Source organism: Nylanderia fulva, unplaced genomic scaffold (genome assembly GCF_048542155.1).
Source record: "Nylanderia fulva isolate GAGA-0341 unplaced genomic scaffold, ASM4854215v1 Scaffold24, whole genome shotgun sequence".
In the NCBI taxonomy this organism is placed as follows: Eukaryota; Metazoa; Arthropoda; class Insecta; order Hymenoptera; family Formicidae; genus Nylanderia; species Nylanderia fulva.
The window spans coordinates 930,780-954,596 of NW_028190304.1; the positions used below are offsets into that span (position 1 = coordinate 930,780).

General features: G+C 32.2%; 1 long non-coding RNA gene across 1 annotated transcript in view; it reads right to left on the reverse strand.

Moving 5' to 3' along the window:
- LOC114934302 (uncharacterized) overlaps positions 1-8,425 on the reverse strand; it is a 75,086-nt gene extending 66,661 nt beyond the window's left edge. Inside the window, exons 1-3 of the long non-coding RNA XR_003820250.2 lie at positions 8,380-8,425; positions 7,884-8,077; positions 7,724-7,767 (exon numbers count right to left, since the gene is read on the reverse strand). This is a non-coding gene — a long non-coding RNA (uncharacterized LOC114934302). The remainder of the gene's footprint in view (positions 1-7,723; positions 7,768-7,883; positions 8,078-8,379) is intronic.
- Positions 8,426-23,817: the final 15,392 nt, after the last annotated feature.

Below are 23,817 nucleotides of genomic sequence, written 5' to 3' on the forward strand. Positions count from 1 at the left end.
CTCTCTTAGAATTTATCCTGAAAATCATGATAATTGTGGGGCAACATGGAAGAATTTTATAAGAATTTCTCTGATTAATATTTATTACAATAAAAAATATTAATAATGTACACAGTATATAAATTTTACTATGTACATAATAAAATTAATCAAACATATTTTATATCTTATTGTGGTAGATTAATCTTCTTTATTACAACAATTGTGTGTGTGTGGTAAATACTAAATCATAGAGAAACTCTTATAAAATTATTTCAATTCTATATTGTTCCACGACCATGATTTTCAGGGTAAATTTTAAGAAAAAATTTTCTCTGTGTATAAATAAAAATATTCTTATTTGATACTCATAATTAATATGGCAATGTAATTATATAAATTGCCATTTGGATTCTGAAAATATTGCAAACATTACCAAACATTTTGCAATGCCTTTCAGATAAAATTAAACGAAAATCTCAGATTCATAAGAAATTGTTGTTGAAAAAAAATCTTGAAATACCAACTTATTTTTCTCATCATTTGCCTTTAAGTGAACATATAACTTTAAATTATGTAATTTATATTAACTTGTTCAAAAAGTTACCTAAGAAATACTCTGAATAGAAAATATAATTCTGTAATAAGTACAAAATAATTTTTAAAAATTGAAATTTATATATACAAGAGATATATTAATATATAAATTTTGTTTCTCTCATTTTACACAAATTTCCAGAAATATATGAATGCATAAATAATTTTTTATACGCACGTCAATGACTTCAAGTGAAAAATGTTCGAGCAAAAAAAAAAAAAATGAAAAAAGTTATAATAAAAAAAAAAGAGAAATTAGAATGCAATAAATAATTTTATAAATATAATCGGATACTTAGATATATATATACTCAAGTTTAGAAATCTAATTCCACTTCTCTCTCTTTCTCTAATAGAGGTTTGACTTATGTTCGAGGGGATATGAGATTCGGGTGGCCCGCGGAGTCTACCATGTTTGACGAAAAGATCAGTTAAAGAGAAAAACTCAAACTCTCTCTCTCTTTCTCTCGTAGATGCCCGACGTTGTTCGCTGAATTACGAGCGATATCGAGAAAGGATCTCGATATAATTAAGAGGATGATCATCTTGCGGCAAGCCGCCGGCTCGTGTCTCTCTCGCGGTGGAATCCAAATTTTATGTCGGTATCATAAAAGCGCGTGACGGCAGAAGAATTAGGACGGCACTCAGATTCTTCGCCGCGGCCTTAAAGCTTCGCTAGAGAAACATTATAAAGGCTAATCCACGCTTTAAGCGACGGGATGCTAATCTCGCATCTCGTGAGATACTAATTATCGTCGCGATCTCCCTTTGACACGGGAGACGCGCTAATCGTACTTATTAATCACCCGGTTGAATGCGACGCGGTAATTACACGGCTCTCGAAATAATGCTGCGAAAAGTCGCGAAAACGTAAATCTCTTTTATATATACACGCGATAATTATATACCTTATCCGCACATTTTTTTCGTAGCTTATAAGGGAAGAAACTGTATCCATTTTTTTATTGTCCTAAATATTTCTAATCCCTCCCTAGTATTTAATTTTCATCAATTGTTTTTAACAGATTTAACGGGTAATAAGTAAAGTTCCTAATATTAATTATATATCAATATAACTATATTATTATATTTATTATTTTATTATCATATCAATATAATTGATATTAATTAAATATATAAAATTAATATAATATGTCTATATAATTAATATTAATTAAATATATAAATATCCATTTTTTTATTGTCCTAAATATTTCTAATCCCTCCCTAGTATTTAATTTTCATCAATTGTTTTTAACAGATTTAACGGGTAATAAGTAAAGTTCCTAATATTAATTATACATATATCAATATAACTATATTATTAAATTTATTATTTTATTATCATATCAATATAATTGATATTAATTAAATATATAAAATTAATATAATATGTCTATATAATTAATATTAATTAAATATATAAATATCCATTTTTTTATTGTCCTAAATATTTCTAATCCCTCCCTAGTATTTAATTTTCATCAATTGTTTTTCCAGATTTAACGGGTAATAAGTAAAGTTCCTAATATTAATTATATAACTATATTATTATTTTATTATCATATCAATATAATTGATATTAATTAAATATATAAAATTAATATAATATGTCTATATAATTAATATTAATTAAATATATAAAATTAATAAAAAATATATCTATATATAACCTTCATGCGAGAAGTTTTGTGAAAATTGGGCTTAAGACGACGAATGCGAATAGAGGGAGAGAGAATATATACCGAGGACAAAAAAGAGAGGAGGCAAATACGGATGAGTAATATGGGTTCCTCCCTGCTCTTACCGAGGACGGCAGACGAGGGTGTCGCGATTCCCTGCTGTGCGTTGATGGCCTCATCTAGCCTAGAGGTCCACGAAGATTCATCGGTAATTACCTTTTCTTCAGATCGACGCCAACGAGGTTTCAGCCGACCGCCCGGAGACGCCCGCAAATCTTTTATATACGCTACTGAAACGCTTTGTTGACGTTGCATTGACAATCCGAGAAAATCGCGACGCGTGTCGATGCGATATTTTATTTTATTTGCATTTCTCGGGTGCTTCGCCGAATTATATATCATTTATTATTATTACGTTTTATACGCTATATTTGAACATTTTATCTTTAAATCCGTTTTTCTCTTTCGATAATGCTTCCGAAAAAATGCGGAAATGTCATTGATATTAAGAAAAATAATATTTTATAATCGTAAAGAATATGTTAAAGATATTTTTAACATTTTATTCAATATTTTATTCGCACTGAAAAAAATTTGTTAACGTGACTAAACCTTTCAACTAAATTACTGAGCATATATTAATACTTAAATGAAATATACACGTTTTGCTAGATTTAGTATGTTATATTTCATTTAAATATTTCTATATGTTCAATTATTAAAATAATATTTAGTTGAAAGGTTTAGTTAATAAATTTTTGCAGTATGTATGACGCGAGCGTTCATAAATACAACATAATTCAAATTTTCTAATAAAATAAATATTAGCTAATTAATTACTAATTAAGTAAAAGTAACGTGGGAAATTAAGATCTATAATTCGCAAAAGTTTGGGACAGAATTTTATTTATAATTTTGTGATGTGTAATATAGAAAATACACATCTGAAAAATAAAAAAAATGTGCACGCACATACAAAATATTTATTGGGCTACACAAATGCATTATGACAAATAAAATGATGTACAAATTAAATAAAATTCTGTCTCGCGACTTACAGATCATCTTTAGTTCCATTTCCTAGATTATTATTCGAATTGATAATTAATTATTGAATACTTATATTATTAGAAAATTTGACGCTATATTGTATACCTACTTATAAAAAAGCTCGCGCCATATGAATAAAATATTCAAAACTCCTAATAAATAGAATCAATCTCCTTAATATTCTTTATACGATTATAAAATGATTGTCTTTTTTTCTCCCCGTCAATACATTTCAGCATTCTTTCGGAAGTATCAAAGGGAACGGAATAAAGGTAACCGCGCGCGAGAGATCATACCGCTGAATAATTTCTGTCCGAAAGCGAGGAAAGAGCCGGCGATCCGTTATATGTTCGATTCTTCCACGGCTATTCACTATCCGCATGACATGGATATAAGTTACGAGCCTTCGAATAATTACACGGTTCGGTCTCTCTCTCTCTCTCTCTCTCTCGAGAAAGAGAGACAGACCCGAGAAGAGTCAGTCCGCGGTCAGCGGAAGGCAAAAGACAATTTTACGCAGCGGGGTCTCTCCATCGGGTCTCCGGTGGCAGCCTCCTTTTCCGATAACTATTTGCCCCACGAAATCGACAGCTGCGGGGACCTGACCGGTCACCTTGGACGCAGGAAGATATCCATCAAAGGTCAACCTCGATCCATTAGTCTGCTGGCTTTATTTTAGATTCGCGTGTGTTGTGTTGTGTTGTTTCGGAGAAGCGCGCGCGTTGCTTTGTTTCGAATTATTTTTTCTTTTCATTCTTTTCAGATCGATTGACGCTAATCCTTGATCCGTCAACGAATATTTGGGTAGCCGAAAGATCATTTGAAATATTAAAAGTGTATTGCAAATTTTTCTTCGCCCGAAACAAAATACAAAGGGTCTTTTTATGTACAAACCTCGTAAAAATATAAGGGGAAAATGTTCGGTGACCATTAGCTGATATAAAGAAAGTGTCAAAGTATAATTGGCACAAAAACACGCGGTTAATATTAAAGTATATTCATATATTGATGAAGAAAGAAAAAAATAATGCGTTGACGAAATGCATTGAAATGTTATTTCGGACGATTTAAATTTTCATTTATCTTTCTTTTCATTCTTTTCAGATCGATGACGCTAATCCTTGATCCGTCAACGAATATTTGGGTAGCCGAAAGATCATTTGAAATATTAAAAGTGTATTGCAAATTTTTCTTCGCCCGAAACAAAATACAAAGGGTCTTTTTATGTAAAAACCTCGTAAAAATATAAGGGGAAAATGTTCGGCGACCATTAGCTGATATAAAGAAATTGTCAAAGTATAATTGGCACAAAAACACGCGGTTAATATTAAAGTATATTCATATATTGATGAAGAAAGAAAAAAATAATGCGTTGACGAAATGCATTGAAATGTTATTTCGGACGATTTAAATTTTCATTTATCTTTCTTTTCATTCTTTTCAGATCGATGACGCTAATCCTTGATCCGTCAACGAATATTTGGGTAGCTGAAAGATCATTTGAAATATTAAAAGTGTATTGCAAATTTTTCTTCGCCCGAAACAAAATACAAAGGGTCTTTTTATGTACAAACCTCGTAAAAATATAAGGGGAAAATGTTCGGCGACCATTAGCTGATATAAAGAAATTGTCAAAGTATAATTGGCACAAAAACACGCGGTTAATATTAAAGTATATTCATATATTGATGAAGAAAGAAAAAAAAAATGCGTTGACGAAATGCATTGAAATGTTATTTCGGATGATTTAAATTTTCATTTATTTATCAAAGATAAAGAACAGAATGTAATAAAAAAAAATGAAATTGATTAGACACGTCCACAATCTCTCTTAATAAATTTTATGTTTCTAAAATATTCTCTAAAATTAATAGAATTCATTAATTTAATTCTTTGACTTTCTTTATGATTTTCCTTTGTCTGTGAAATGTAATACAAAATAAATTACATTTCTACATTTTTATAAATTATGAATAATAATCTTTATTAATATCTACACAAAGAGAATTGTCTCTTAGAATTTACCCTAAAAATCGTGGTAATTATGGGATACTATGATCGATATTAGAAGAATTTTATAAGAGTTTCTCTGTTTAATATTTATCACAATAAAAATATGTTCAATAGTAAAATTTATCATGTACATATTAATATTTTTTATTGTGGCGAATATTAATCAGAGAAACTCATAAAATTTTTCCACTACCACATTATCCCACGATTATCATAATTTTCTGGGAAAATTCAAAGAGAAAATTCTCTTCGTGTAAAATCTTTAGAGTTTAGAGAATTCCCCTCTTAAAATAAAAGAATCATGCTGTCTATTTTAAAAATAAATTATAAACTAAATTCTCTAAAAATCAGAATACAATTTTATTTCAGTGAACGAACGCAAAATGGATAGTTTCGTTTCGCAAGAAGCTGCAACATATATTTCGCAGCCACGGTGTCTTGCGCAAAGCTCCTTGCGCTGAATGCGAATAAAGGAAGGTGGTGGCGTTTTTCTTCCCGGGACATAACGCGATACTCTGCGCCTTCATTAGCCTTCGTTCCACACACGAGGCGAGGCACAAGCGTCCGCGTCGCGTCGGCCGGCTTATGTAAATCAGTCGCCGCGTATAATTGGCACTGAACGAAAAAGCTAATTACCAAAATCCGTGCACCCGAGACCCCTAGGACCCGGAGAGCCCCATCAGCGCCCAGCGGGGAATCGCGACACCCTCGACCCACCCTCTTGCGCGAATCCTCTTTTTATCCTCTCATACGGGATGCGCATCTCTCTTCCCGGACACGATCACGAGGGACCCTGGAAATTACTCATCCACCACCGATATACACAACCTACCTGCTTCTTGATTATACTGCTGCTAATCGGATGCGTCGGCGAACGTGCTGAGAAAAGTGTATCTCGATTTCTTTCCTTACGCACATATAGCGATGTATTTGCAATTATTAATGGAAGCATTTCTCGTCGGACATTCGATGACGATAATAGTGGAATATTTTATAACTTACCTCAATTTAATAAATAGCGCAAGGTTACAAATTATAATTCTGTATAATTATTCATATAATTTGCTTCAATTCATTTTTTTTTTTTTTATGCAATGCAAATGACAAAAATTAGTAATGATTTGTGTAATAATCAACATAGTCACATCAATAATTACGTATATTAATGAATAAACACTGTCATATATTTTTTGTATAGATTAACTTTTGATATGATATCGTATAAAAGAATTGATTCATAATTCTATTTGATATTCGGAGATGACAGTAAGATATTTTTCAGTCAAAATATGCAAAATAATAATTTAAAAATCGTCAAGGTACTTATGCTGCTTTGACAAAAACAAAATACTTTAATAGTAACACACGGATTTTCAACACTTTAATTAAATAATATTTACAGATATACGAATTATTTTTAATTGCGATGCATTTCCGAAGCTGTCATTTGTCAATTTATCAGAGAAAAAAATTCAATCATTGACCATTTTGATAATTTTATCATTAATTTATGCATGTGTGAAGCTAATATGTTATTTCGTGGGAGATTAATACATTTTTTTAATCCTGATAATTACTAAATGAGAAAAATGTGTTCTTAGATATTTTCTTTGCTTTATAAACTCTTTGTTTAAACTTGAAAAATCTTTAGAATTATTGAAAATAAAGCTAGAATTCTTAATGATTTATCTTAAAATAAAGTCGCAGAATTCTTAATTGTTATAATTTCAATTATTAATTTTATCAATTATTAAATAAACTAGAATTCTTAAATTAATATATGTACATAAATATTTGAGTTTCCACGAAATGAAAAGCTTCACACAGCCCTCAAAACAAAATACTTTAATAGTAACACACAGATTTTCAACACTTTAATTAAATAATATTTATAGATATACGAATTATTTTTAATTGCGATGCATTTCCGAAGCTGTCATTTGTCAATTTATCAGAGAAAAAAATTCAATCATTGACCATTTTGATAATTTTATCATTAATTTATGCATGTGTGAAGCTAACATGTTATTTCGTGGGAGATTAATAAATTTTTTTAATCTTAATAAATCTTAATAATTAATCTTAATAAATAATGATAATTACTAAATGAGAAAAATGTGTTCTTAGATATTTTTTTTGCTTTATAAACTCTTTGTTTAAACTTGAAAAATCTTTAGAATTATTAAAAATAAAGCTAGAATTCTTAATAATTTATCTTAAAATAAAGTCGCAGAATTCTTAATTGTTAATTTCAATTATTAATTTTATTAATTATTAAATAAACTAGAATTCTTAAATTAATATATGTACATAAATATTTGAGTTTCCACGAAATGAAAAACTTCACACAGCCCTCTATTACCGTTACAAAAATGTTATAAACCAAACAATTTCTCACTCACCGACACAGATGCAATAGCGGAGTTGTAGTAGTGCACAGCATAATCTGAAAACAAAATACTCAAATTATATATATACACAAGGTGTTTAAAAGTCTAGAAACTATAGAACATCTCACGAAGAATGCAGATTGGAAAAAATATTTTCATTTCTTTTGCATACCTTACAGTTGCCCCGCTGTCGCCCGATGCCTCGCAGGACCTCCTCCTCCTTTGATCATCGTTGCACTCACGACACTCGCGAAAACACGAATAATTACGGTCGCCCGATCACTTTACACGGCACTCCCGACGTATAAAACTTTACACGGCACTCCCGACACGACGCGTGAATCGCGCTGCGTATCGCGATGCTACCTGTAACAAATAAAATACACATATATATATATTAGAATAATCTTATTATTTCACACTGTAACATACATAATATAAATATATAAGGTGGGATTAATGATAGATAAATCCGGATTGCAACAGATTCGTGCGCGCGAGAACAGATTAGGTTAGGTTAGGTTATGTTGATGCCGTTGACAGAGATTTTGCATCGAATTTTTCGCAAAATATGCGTTTCCAGCAATTACGACCAAGTATGAACGTTGAAATTATGATATGTGATTGATAAATATTACGATACAAAGGTTAGAAACGATTGTGCTTACTAATTAATCACAGCGGGATGCAGCTCGACTACCTGGTACTCGCGGCGTTTCCGTAATGAGTGAAGTTATTCGCTATTCTATCCAATCAGCTGATTACTGTCAAGGTGTCAAGTTTAAAATTAAAGTTTAAATTTAAATTCGTGTTTCTCAAAATAAAAATCTGTTATTATTACTATTTTGACAATTTTATTATTAATTTATATTATTATTTATTATTATTTATTCTTATTAATTTAGCATGCAAAATTTTATAGAATTATTTCAATCTTTGATACCTTAAATTAATTACGTTAAATTAATTATTAAATATATAAAAATTTTCTTTTATACTTTAAATAAATAGTACCAAGCATAATCAGCTGATTACTGTCAAGTTAGAATATAACTCTCTGCGTGTTTCTCAAAAATCTATTTATCATTTTAACTACTTTATCGTTACCAATTTATCATACAAAATTATATACAGATTTATTTCGATCTTTGATATTTTAAATTAAACAAGTTACATTAATTATTTAAGATATAAAAAAATTTCCTTTTATACTGCAAATAAATAGTACAAAACCCAATCAGCTGATTACTGTTAAATTTAAACTCGTGCCTCTCAAAATAAAAATCTATTATTATTACAATTTTGACAATTTTATTATTAATTTATCATGCAAAATTTTACAGATTTATTTCAATTTTTAATATAAAATAAAGTTAAATTAATTATCGAGGATATAACAATTATCTTTTATACTTCAAATAAATAATACGAAACTCAATCAGCTGATTACTGTCAAATTTAAACTCGTGCCTCTCAAAATAAAAATCTATTATTATCACAATTCTGACAATTTTATTATTAATTTACCATGCAAAATTTTACAGATTTATTTCAATCTTTAATGCTTATATAAAATAAAGTTAAATTAATTATCGAGGATATAACAATTGTCTTTTATACTTCAAATAAATAATACGAAACCCAATCAGCTGATTACTGTCAAATTTAAACTCGTGCCTCTCAAAATAAAAATCTATTATTATTACAATTCTGACAATTTTATTATTAATTTATCATGCAAAATTTTACAGATTTATTTCAATTTTTAATATAAAATAAAGTTAAATTAATTATCGAGGATATAAAAAAATGGTCTTTTATACTTTAAATAAATAATACGAAACCCAATCAGCTGATTACTGTCAAATTTAAACTCGTGCCTCTCAAAATAAAAATCTATTATTATTACAATTCTGACAATTTTATTATTAATTTATCGTGCAAAATTTTACAGATTTATTTCAATCTTTAATGCTTATATAAAATGAAGTTAAATTAATCATCGAGGATATAACAATGGTCTTTTATACTTCAAATAAATAATACGAAACTCAATCAGCTGATTACTGTCAAATTTAAACTCGTGCCTCTCAAAATAAAAATCTATTATTATTACAATTCTGACAATTTTATTATTAATTTATCATGCAAAATTTTACAGATTTATTTCAATCTTTAATGCTTATATAAAATAAAGTTAAATAAATTATCGAGGATATAACAATTATCTTTTATACTTCAAATAAATAATACGAAACCCAATCAGCTGATTACTGTCAAGTTAGAATCAACATCATCCTCTGTGCTTCTCAAAATAGAAATATATTATTCCTAAAATCCCTAAATCGTTCATTCATCGGCCTCCTCATCCTATTTTCATCGCACTTGCAATCAATCCACACGCGAATTCTTTTCTACCGAAAATTTATGGACGAAGCGCCTTTCGTTTCCGATGTCGGGCAAAATAGACAGATCGGGCGCGCAGTCTCGATGGCGCCCCGCCTCTTTCCAGAATTTCTCAAGAGCGATCACCAGGGGGTCCTGGAGCACGCGGTCGGCGCTCCCATATAGAGCTACCATATTTCAGTCGTGCCGCCTCGGATGCCCGAAAAATTTGTGGTTTTCCTCAAACAACAGCTCCCTCACATTATCTCCGTCGCGCGCTTCTACCCCTTCGTCGAAAAAAAGAGAGAAAAAAAAAAAAGAGACTGTTATTAATCGTATCCGCGATCTGTGAAAAGAGCCAAGAGATGACCAGAGTGGAGACGATCGGCTCTCTCTCCTATATCCACCTACCTACCTGAGGACTCCCTCAGGTAGCCGAGAGATCCTTTGACCTTTCCACCGCCTGTCCCGCGGGATACGTCCCGTTCCTGTCTCTCTTCTCATCTGTCCTTTCTTCCTTCGCCGAAGAGAAGAAATTCCTTTAACCGCGGAGCGGATTCAAAGGGGGCGGGCTCCCGCTATTCATTTTACTGCCTCCGAGAGAATGAGAGAATTAATAAGTGACATCTCGGGGAGAGAGAAAAGGTTTTTACGCGAAGCCGCGCGGAAGCGAGACTCTCGACGAAAGATGCGGGAATTGGAAAAAGAAAAAGAGGGTGCGCGATGGGTCCCAAAGAGTCTCCCCCTTTTTGCCACCCCTCAACGGTTGACGCGGGCTTCTTTGTTGTACCAATGTTGCCTTTTGTCAGCCCGGGTGAGAAACGAAACACCTTGTCTTAGGTCGCGTGTAACACAATGCCACCCGACGCAAACCCCGGCGTTTAGTAATCTCCGGAATGGAGAGAAAGAGAGAGTGTGAGCGACGTTCTCTGACGTTTCGACGTTATTTTTTCTGCCTATCGTTCCCTCTCGGGAGCTTAAGAGGTCCCGCTATTTCTCTGTGGTTGTGATAATTATTGGGAATGACATCCAATAAATGCATTATGCGCTTCAAGAGTTTCCGATCGGACTGGCAGATCGGTCTCTCATCTTGTTACCGTACAATCTTATGGGGAATTTCTGTGTTTAAACCAAAATCTGTGTGTCTTTTATATGTATTTATACTGAAAAAAAAATTTGTTAACTTAACTAAATATTTCAATTAAATTATTTTGTTAATTGAACATATATTAGTATTTAAGTCGAATATATATGTTTTGTTAGATTTAATTTAAATATTTTTTTATATGTTTAATTAACAAAATCATATTTGAAAGATTTAGTAAAGTTAATTTTTAAAGTATATTTTTTATACAACAACTCTAAACAATTAGATGTATATTATAGTATATATTTTCGAAATAATTTTACTTCATCATCAATCTACGTGTTTTGATTCAAACTGAATTATTTTTCTCATTCATATATAATTTACATATTTGTATTTGAGACTAATTAATTTTTAATTGCAATCTTTTATCGAGTTTTTTATACTTTTTATATAATATAATATAAAATATATATAAGAAACTAGATACAATTAGATACACTGAAAAAAATTTGTTAATTTGATTAAACCTTTCAACTAAATTACTCTTTTGTCAATTGAACATATATTAGTATTTAAGTCAAATATCTGTTTTGTTAGATTTGATTTGAATATTTTTATATGTTCAACTATAACAAAATAATATTTTGAAAGGTTTAGTCAAGTTAAATTTCTTTTTGTAAAAAATTGTGTATTTCGTAATTCTTTTCTTTTACATACATCTTTCCTGTTTAAAGTTTCCTTAAGAAAATTTCATTGCAAGATGAACAAGTTTGACATCTCGTTCATTTTTTTATAATTATATTAATATACCATTTAATTATTAATTTATATCTAGATATATTATTAATAATACATATATAAAATATTATAATATTATTAATTATATATACTATCGTAGATATATAATAATATATACAAGAGATGTATTGTTTTTTAATTGCCCATAATAAATATGTCAAACAATATAAAAGGAAAAAATACGGAAAAATATTTCAGATAAAAAATGTAAAATTTCAAGGGAAACGTCTTGACACGAATATAATTTTATTCCAGGTAGAGATTTTGAGATTTCGAGATCATTACTTCTGTCTGAAATATGACTATTTATGACAAGACGTCCCCGTAGAAATCCTATAATTTTTCTTTGAAATGTTTTCCCGGTCTTCCTTTATTTTTTCGATATATTTACCTGAGGCAATTAAAGTGGAGATACTCCGTATATTAATATACCTACTAATAAAGAAGTATAATAAAATTATTTCAAAAAATCTGCAATAATTTTTGTCTATACTGTGCACCCTTTTTTGCATGAAAAAACGAAAATTTTTCATACTCGTTCAACAAGAAATCTCTTCTGTTCCATTGTAATCCCAGAACGCGCGTGCGCGCAGTTAAATGCAAATTCATAGTGACGTACGAAATCAGGGTTGCTGTTGTCACTCTGTTGGCGAAAACTGCCTGGGTGGTTCAGGGCGATAATTACCATCGTGAAACACCAGCTCGATTTGGCCGATCGAAGCGAGGCACGATGACGAAACGATGAACGAACGCGTATATATTGCGTCTTCATTATAAATCCTGAGAATCACGCAAATTGATAACGGCATCCGAAGGCTGCCGTACAGGGTTCGCCTCCGCGAGAGACGCTAAAGAGGGTTCACCTCCACCCGGGCGCAGCAGGGTGCCCCACGAAATAAGAAGCGGTCACCACCTCTTTCCCTCCCCCTATCCTTCCGTGGCTCGTATATATTCTCCCTCATCCCCCTTCAAACGTTTTCGACCCGACACTCCACAGAGGTTCGATTAGCTCCCAGAAATTACAATCATTTTTATGCGCGAGGGACTATATATTTTTATAAGAATTTTGTATAGGTATAAAAAAATATTTTCCAAGTACCTGTATATATTTTTATAACAAAAAAAAAATAGTAAATATTAAAGATTAATATTTAATAATTTTGCCAAAGAGAGTTAATATATATGAGAACAATCGTGTTCGATTAGCTGTTAGAAATTTTATAAGAATTTTATAAGTATAAAAAAACATGTTTATAATAATTTTACAAGTATGAAAAAACAATTTTCATAAGAAAACATGTAACAAACAGTACATATTAAAGATTAATATTTTACATAATTTCGCCAAAGAAAAGACGTCATCTTCGCAGCTGTCAGTTCTCGGTGAAGTTAATTTTAGTTTCTCCTGCACGAACAATCGGGCCTATAAATTTGCATGATTATTATTATTATTATTATTATTGTAGTCGCTTATACCGGGCTACGTCAAAATAAATCAAGCGGCGAGGAGTATATTTTTCAGCGAAAGTGTGTTAAATCGTGAGTTCGCGATTATAATTAAAGGAACGCTCTCGTGATCCGATGATATAACACACACCTTCGACGCGCTTCACGGGACAATTTAGCAGGCAGAAAAAGGGAGAAGGAGCGAAACCCAGCGAGTCGAGATTCCTCCCAGACATTCGTCTGCCCTTCACCTACTTTTGCGGATTCACCGACGCGTGCGAAGGTTGGTTCCGAAAAAGTAATGAGTTCGTTATTCGGCGGGAGTCACGGTTATATTATTCCCTCTTTCTCCCGCCAGGTTTCACGGACGCCCCGGTTCCTCTTTTGTCCTCCAGAGGTCCTCAACGGAGATAGATAGAGCGAGCGAGAGAGAGAGAGAGAGATACGAAGAGAGGGAGTCTGGAAGCCCTCGCTAGCCGACCGGTGGAAGATTCATAAATTATTTCAGGAAAAAAGGAGGAAAAGTATTTCCAATTACAGTTTTTTGTGAAGGGTTGCCGCGGGCCACGCACGGCAGGGGGTCCGCTTAATGGCGACCCGCTCCACCTCCTTCTCTTCTTCTTCTTCTTCTTCTTCTTCTTCTTCTTCTTCTTCTCTTCTGCTTCTCTTCTCTTCGCTTCATCCACCTCTCTCCCGATTCTTCGGTATCCTTCGACGCCGCCAACGCGGTATTCTCTGCTCGTGTCTTTTTTTTTTTTTTTTTTTTTTTTTTTATGACGTATATACACCCACCACACACTATACAGAGACTCTTCCCTCCTCGCTCAGGGCTGATGGATACCGGTGACACGAAAAATATCGATCATCCTCGAGACGTTCTCGGTTACGACGCGATGAGAGACTCGTGAAAGTTGCTCGTTATTCCGTATGCGGCGATAAATGTGTACGGTAGGTTGGAATTCGTCGTGATATTCAAGTATATGCGGTTGTGGGTGTGTGTTAGAATTTTTATGCAAATATATTGAGACGGTGAAAGAAATTGGTCGAAACAAAAGTATGTGAGAAGAATAAAATTAATGAAATTGAATTTAATTCATAGTTAATTATTTATATATCTTCGATCCGCGTGTATTTATTCGAATTTAAAGATATTGTTTTATTAATTGAATTTAATTCATAGTTAATTATTTATATATCTTCGATCCGCGTGTATTTATTCGAATTTAAAGATATTGTTTCATTGGGATTTTCAAAATAGCAAAAATTAATTTTGATTTACTCAAATTCATTTAATTTATTTATCTTGTAAAGAATAATTTTCAGGGCAAATTCTAAGAGAAAATTCCCTCCCTGTACATTAAAAAAATTCTTTGATAAGAGCCGATTACACGGATTATTTTCTGAACAATTAAGAATTATATAAAAACAGATTAGCATGATTTACTAAAATTCATTTAATTCATTTATCTTGTAAAGAATAATTTTCAGGGCAAATTCTAAGAGAAAATTCCCTCCCTGTACATTAAAAAAATTCTTTGATAAGAGCCGATTACACGGATTATTTTGTGAACAATTAAAAATTATATAAAATTGATTAGCATGATTTACTAAAATTCATTTAATTTATTTATCTTGTAAAGAATAATTTTCAGGGCAAATTCTAAGAGAAAATTCCCTCCCTGTACATTAAAAAAATTCTTTGATAAGAGCCGATTACACGGATTATTTTGTGAACAATTAAGAATTATATAAAAATAGATTAGCATGATTTACTAAAATTCATTTAATTCATTTATCTTGTAAAGAATAATTTTCAGGGCAAATTCTAAGAGAAAATTCCCTCCCTGTACATTAAAAAAATTCTTTGATAAGAGCCGATTACACGGATTATTTTCTGAACAATTAAAAATGATATAAAAATAGATTAGCACGATTTACTAAAATTTATTTAATTTATTTATCTTGTAAAGAATAATTTTCAGGGCAAATTCTAAGAGAAAATTCCCTCCCTGTATATTAAAAAAATTCTTTGATAAGAGCCGATTACACGGATTATTTTGTGAACAATTAAGAATTATATAAAAATAGATTAGCATGATTTACTAAAATTCATTTAATTCATTTATCTTGTAAAGAATAATTTTCAGGGCAAATTCTAAGAGAAAATTCCCTCCCTGTACATTAAAAAAATTCTTTGATAAGAGCCGATTACACGGATTATTTTGTGAACAATTAAAAATTATATAAAATTGATTAGCATGATTTACTAAAATTCATTTAATTTATTTATCTTGTAAAGAATAATTTTCAGGGCAAATTCTAAGAGAAAATTCCCTCCCTGTACATTAAAAAAATTCTTTGATAAGAGCCGATTACACGGATTATTTTTTTAACAATTAAGAATTATATAAAAACAGATTAGCACGATTTACTAAAATTCATTTAATTCATTTATCTTGTAAAGAATAATTTTCAGGGCAAATTCTAAGAGAAAATTCCCTCCCTGTACATAAAAAAAATTCTTTGATAAAAGCCGATTACACGGATTATTTTGTGAACAATTAAAAATTATATAAAAATAGATTAGCATGATTTACTAAAATTCATTTAATTCATTTATCTTGTAAAGAATAATTTTCAGGGCAAATTCTAAGAAAAAATTCCCTCCCTGTACATAAAAAAAATTCTTTGATAAGAGCCGATTACACGGATTATTTTGTGAACAATTAAAAATTCTATAAAAATAGATTAGCATGATTAGGGTAAATTCTAAAACAAAAATTCTCTCGTTGCATGACGTGCTATCACTATAATACATATATCGTTCGCGACATTCAAAGTTCGTGCGACATTTCGGCCGATGATGGAGGGGATCCTGGTGCTCATATTTTTGGGAGAGCGCCACGCGGCTCCGCTGGCCCGTGTATCGCCACGGGCAACGATATTCATAACTAATAGATCGGCGGTCCGCGAGTGACAGAGCAATACGTCCTGCGTTTCGATGTTCCCCGGGCTTAGCTCGCGTTTGCGCGGCCGTCGGTTTTTGGTCCGCTTACAAGGATCGGGCATTCCGGGAAGCTCGTTCGCCCCCTGAATGATCGTAAAACAGGCTCGGACCTGATCGCCTCCCTTTTACGGTTTCCTGGTTCCTCGGCGAGGTTCCTCGCGTGTTGACGGATACCGAAACGTTCCATCCCAGAATCGAAGTAGCAGGTTACCGTTTAATATACGAGATGGTTAAGGACTATAATCCGCAGATGTAAGCGCTGATATTTCGAATAAATGAAGGTAATATCGAGAATGCGATATTAATTATTGTATACCTTTCTATTATTCTAATATTTATTCTTACATCATTTCAAGGGATTAAGTTTTCTTTCAAGCAATCTCTTTAATTTCTTTCAAGTAAATTAACGATGATGTATCTTCAAAATAATAGTAATTTATTTTTTAAATTTTAATAAAATGATGTCTTTAAATTATGTTAGAATCATAGGCAAATAATGTGAATTAAATTAAAATTTCATTTATCAAAAATAGTATCAAAATATATATAACAAAATATTTAGTTGTATATGATTTAACCGTCAACAAATTTTTGTTCAGTGAAAAATATCTCTATAAACCACAATCAAAAATATATAAAAATAAATAAATACTATAGAAAAATATCGCTGCCGTCCGATAACACGATCCAAGATATATCACGATATATACGTCGCGATTTAAAATGCTGAAATATATAACACGGATTCGCCGAGACGTTCAAATCGATATTTCGGAATATCGGGAATCGTTTCCGATATGAATATCGAAAAGATAAACCGAGATATGAGAATGCGCGAATAAACGCACGTGTCTATCGCGCGGGAGTAGAGAGCTTTTTACATACAGGAATGCAGCGCGACACTCGCTCTCGCGACGAGTGTGTCCGTGTGTTGACCCTTTTGACCCCTCGCAGAAGGGTGCGGCCCTGGATGTTACAGCGGTACGGGTCTAAAATAAGGAGGCGAGAGGAGGAGACGCAGAACTTCCTCCTCGACAATAGGGGTCCCGGTCATACGATAATAATGATCAATTATTGATCTGTCATTCAACGGTTACGCCTGTCGTGGAATGCACGACGAATTGAATTTCCTTCTCGATTTCTTTCTTTCGTCGAGGGAGTTCGCATTCAATCATAGTTCTCACGCGCGCACATATGCAACTATCAAAAAAAAAATTATTCAATGATTATTTTGATCTGATAACATGACGATAATAGCTTTTTATGTTTTAGCGAAAAACGGAATATGGAACGTCATTTTTGATAATAATAATATGAGGAATAATATTAATAATAATGATAATAATTAAAGATTAAATATATATTATTATTAATTAATTTCTATAATTATATTGACATATATTATTATATATTTTCCGCTCTTCACGGGATAGAAATATATCACTCAATGCGGTTAACGTTAACTTTGTTTTCTCGACAGATGCATTAATAGGCACAATTGTTATTCTTATTATAAATTATGTACTATTATTTTTATTATTATTATTAATTATATAAAATAATGACTGTACGAAAGATATTATTTCGAGAATTAACAATTGTAAGATTATTAAATATTATATAAATATATAATAAAATTTTTATATACATCTCGTTTTTAAAAAGGAGATGCAAGTATAAGATAAATAATAATGTGTTAATGTATTATTAAATAAATGATAAACAATGTCTTCGAGACACTGCATGATGTCCTCGTGTTTATTCGAGATTAATGAAAGAATGCGATGAGGGAGGACAGGACTTGGTACCTGCAACCTTGCAAAATAAGAGTATTCTTATTTTGCAAAAGTGACATTTGTTATACTACATTCCTGAATATGAATAAGCACATATCTTTCTCGCTGCGAATAACTATGCGAGAAATTTAAAATTAATAATTATTAACGACAGATTGCGTAATTAAAAGATACTGTTAAGTGGATTCTCGCGAAGCCCGCAGAAGTTCATTCAACAATTTCGAGAGAATGGAAATTTCAACGGGTCATTTCAAGAATACTTCGCGACGAGTTAATAAAACTAATTTATTACTTCACGATCGGATATAAAAAGTAATTAAAATTTATAATAAAAACAAATATATAAAAAATAAATTAATAATAATAAATACATAAAAAATATATGTAAAAATAAATATAAAAAAAATAATATAAACATATAATAATAAAAAAATAAATTATTTATATGTCTAAAAGAGATTTAAGATCAAATTATCAGATTTAAATTGTAAGTCGCACGTCGATTTTTCACAATAAGAGAAAAATTCGAAACCGAAAGAAATAATTACGGCGCATTTACTTTCTCACGATTTTCCTCATTGTTGCTTTAAAATAAAGTATACGTTTGTCACGTCAGGTCTCTCATCCTTTATAACCCTCGGGTTGCAACGCAACCCTGAGTCGAGAAGGCAAAATCGTGCGGTCATTTTCGGCCATCTCAATAGATCGGGACTGTTGCCGCGGGGCACACACACAGACACAAACTTAAGAGAGAAAGAATTATAAGTATAAAAGCGGGATGAAGAGGCCACGGTAGAAATTCGGAAGAAAGGAAGAGGGATGGCGAGACGCCCCCCGTCGCGACGCCGTCGCCTAATCATTCTTTAAACGTGCATAAACAAGTCTCTCTCCTCGCTGCAGCGGTCAGAAAATAGTACATGACTAATGTCATTCCTGTGTGAGTCTGGAGATCCCCTTCCCAGCCCCCTTTTTTCGTCTTGACGCACGCAGCGCGTTCACCAGAAACCAGAAATCGAAAGCGAGGGAGCCTGGCGAGGATCAACTCGGGGAACCCGAGAGAGCGCGGGCAAGTTGATCACCGAGCGAAGGAAGAGTGGGAGAAGGAGCTGCGGCAGCCTAAATCTAAAATGCAAATACACTCAACAAATCACTATCGGCGACAGGCATCCTTACTTTTAAAAAAGAGGAAGGAGAAGCCGGTGTACCGGACCCCCCGTCAGGGGTTTCGGGGGTAACCCGAGCTCCCCCGAAGGCGAATTTACACCGCATGCGGTCAACGCCTGTTGATGCATCATCTTTCGGCTGCTGCCTTGCGGCCACGACACCCGCATCTTCCTTCTGTCGTTCGTGGAAGATCGTGATTATCGCGCGAGAGTAGCCGTTCCGAGAGATCGCTTTTCACGGGAGATGACTAGAAATATATCACTCGATGGGGTTAACGTTCAATTTGCTTTCCTCGAAGACAGATACATTAATAGATGCAATCGTTCTAATTGTTAATTATTTATTATTATTATTATTATTATTATCAAATAATATTGAAAAATACTAATATTAAATAATATTACACAGAGAGAATTTTCTTTTAGATTTTACGCTAAAAATTATAATCTTGACAATACGGTATTGAATTACTCGTATATAAAAGCTTCTCTGTGATTAAAGATTTACCACGCAATAAATAATATGTATACATGGTAAATTTTACTATGTATATATCACAATTTAAAGTATTTTACAGTCTACATACCATAATACAAAAATATTAATACATGATAAATTTTACACAGTACAATTTTAAGTACATAGTAAAATTTACAAAGTACAATATTTTTTATTCTTATAAAATTCTTCCAATACCATATTGTCTCACGATTATCATAATTTTTGGGTAAATTCTAAGAGAAAATTCTCTCTGTGTAATATTAAATAATAACAATATGAATTAATATTAAATAATATTAATATTGAAATAATGTCAAAATTATTATAAAAAGCTATTAATATGTAATAGTGTGTGCTAAAAAAGCATCATAAATAACAATACTGATGAGAAAGAATAGGCAAAATTCAGACCATCGTACGCACACATTTTTCATTCGTATATCGATTTTTATCTGGTACCATGTAGTATAAAATACAACGCGATTCCCATTTCGGAGGGCGATTTCCGCGTCGAGGATTAATCGTGACACCCTGGATAACGCGTTCGCGCGAAGGTGACGGTAAAGAGAGCAGTCCGAATGTGTAAACGGCGTAAAAAAAAAAAAAAAAAAAAAAAAAAAACGCGGCGTGTCGGCGCTGAGGGTCCTGACTAATGGAATCACGCTTCGCCTCCTGGTGATACGTTCTCCCTCCAGGAGAGAACGGGTCCATCTTTTCAGACCAGGGTGTCTCCTTCGTCCCCTGGGGAGGAAGACAGAGTCTCCTCTAGCCACCATCTCATCTAGCGAAGAAAAGGGTCCCTTCGTCGAGGTGGAGTTATATGTTATTTATGCGCGAGAAACGAGAGATTCTCTCTTTCTCTCAGAGAGAGAGAGGCGACGGTGCTGAAAGTATCACATTTATTTCCTCGGAAGGGTAATATAGCGGACGCGCGACAGGGAGCATATACACACTTCGGGAAGTTAAACCGCATCTCTTTCCTCCTACGTTTTTAAGCCTTTCGTTGCGAGAGTGAATCATTTTTCACTTGGTTTTTAATTTCCAAATTTTCATCCGTGCGTGAATAGTCTTTGCCTAGAAAAAAATTACCTAAACTGTTAGGTGTCTGGCATCGTGATTACGTGAGAAGAAATATATAAGATATTTATCGTATAGCGAGTTTGAGCAGTTAATTGCGGACCAGCTGATGAAAGTATAATTCGAGGTGTATCGTGACGCGTCTAATTTTTCATAACCCAGCGTAGTAATTAATAATTTATCGTATAATGATGCTTTGGAATATGGAATTATACACATAGAATTTTCTTTTACAGTTTACCTTGAAAATCATGGTAATTGTGAGACAATATGGTATTTTAATATTTATTAAAATTGTTAATAGTTACCACAATAAGATATAAAATATACTCCATTAATTTAACCATGTACATAATAAAACGTAAGAAAAAAAATTCACAAAAATTATTGTCTCTCTCTTCTCTTTTGCTTTGATATTTCTTGCATGCACAACGTTGCTCGTTTCTTTAGATTGGAATTATATTTATTTATTTTGAATTTAATATTTCAATTAAATTAGATCGAAATTATATTTAATTGTTAAATATTAATCAGAGAAACTCTTATAAAATTCTTCCAATACACCATATACTGTTTCACGATTTTCAGGGTAAATTCTAAGAGAAAATTCTCTCCGTACTTTGGAATGATTTTTCTTTTTTCTCGTAATGATTATCAGCGCGTTTCATTCGATATCAGACTCTATCTGTATAAAAGAAGAGAAAAAATCAAATTCTCTCTGCCGACCAGCTGATTCGTGCGAAATAAATACCTAACGATCGCTCAAGCCTGTCAAGAAGTAAGGCTTCAATTAAATAAATGAGCAACCATACATCACGAAATCAATCTGTTCAATCATCGCTCTCTCGCTATCTTCTCGTTAATTATATATAATTCGATTTCCGGACGCGAGATTCGTTTTCAGTCTAACGCGGAGCAAAAAAAAAATCGCGTAGCGTATAGGTGACACGTTTGTCTTACTTTTCTTCTCTCTCTCCTTTTTTTTTTCTTGCTTCGAGGAAGGCACGACGGACTGGCTCATTAGTCAAAAGCGGGGCTAACGATCTGCGCTTATATATATACGAACGCGATAAATTCGCGGGCTCGTTTGGCCGACGAATCTCGCTAATTTCGCGTCGTGAGACGTCGTGTAGTAGGTACCCAATGGGAAAGAAGTTGGAAGGAAGAGGATGGGCAAACGGGAATTTACATTCACAAATTGCAGAAAGTTCGCTGAGAGCCGGGCGACCTCGCGAAGTCGGTCCCAGGATATACCAGGCGATCGAATTATCCCGGGGATTGTTTAACGTAATTGGACAAATCAATCTCGCGATCCCAGACGGGGGTCCACGGACGTCCGTGGTCTCTCCGTCTCTCTTCATCTTCTCTCGGGAGATCCTCTTCCTTTGTGTCCCAGCCGTCTCGCGATCCGCGGCACCAACGAGCGTGTAATCGATCGAAGAGAGGGAGAAATCGAAAGATTCACAGAAAAAATAGTATCCTTGAAAGAATGCAAATATGCCTTGATTCAAGTATATTTTATTCTTATAATAGCGCCAAATAGAAATAATTTTGGATAAAGGATCATTTATCCTTAAAACAAAGTGCAAAATATTCTTGGTTGAAGCTGAAATTTATACTTATAAATAATGCAAGGATAAGTGACAAGTATGAACATCGGATATAAGCGGTACTTTCAAGTATATATAATAATTCTTAGTTTAAATGTGACTAAGTTTGTTTTTACCATACACTGTAAAAAAATTTTGTAAAATTACATGAAAAATATGTAAAATTACATAAATAATAAATGTAAAATTACATGATAAATAATGAAAAGATAATCATTTCTATTATTTATTGTGTAATTTTACACTTATTATTTATGTAATTTTACATATTTTTGTGTAATATATTACATATTTTGTTACAGTGTATGCGATTTTTAAAACAAGAATATATCTTAAGGATAAAATATACTTTACACAAACTTATTTATTATTAAGGCAAATGAAAATTTGTGATTACAAGAGCATTCTATGCTTAAATCAATCAAATAGCGTTCAAGAATAAAAATATACTTGAATCAAGGATTCCTTTTTTTCTGTGATGTAATATATATTAATACTGATAATGTTATATACTGTTCTCTGAGATACAGCATATTAAAAATTTTGTGACGCAAGTTGAACAGAGAGAGAGAGGCATTTTTCTGGGTCTTATGCAGGGTCCTTTTAATCTTAACAGGCAAATATTTAGAAAATATACAATTTTACAAAAAAAACTTCTCAAATAAAAGTTGTATGCAAGATTCAATATATATCTATTTAATTAATTTTTTAACGCATTAAATATAATTAAATATAATTTTGAGCTAATTTAATTTAAATATTAAATAATTCGATATAAAATAAATATAATAGAAATCTAAAGAAAGAAACAAAATTATAAGTACGTATAAAAAATATTAGGACGAGAAAAAAGAAGGGACAATGATAAACAAAGAGCCTAATAAATAGAAAATTTATATAATTAAATATAATTCTGATCCAATAATTTAATTCAAATAATTAAAAATAATTCAATATAAATACATATTTATAGTTCCATCGAAAGAAATGAACAAAATTATGTATTATGCATGTAAAAAATATTAAAACAAGAGGAGGACCTAATTATTATACGAAATTATGCAAATTTTTTATTATGTCAAAGAAAGATACCTATTATATATAGTTGTGCGAACGTGCGAGTAGTCGAAAGAGAAACAGGGCGAAAACACTCTTGCGGCATAGAGAATAAGGGAATGGAAGAAGGCGCGGGAAACACAAGGAGAGAGAAACAAGTGTCCGGGTTGTACGCG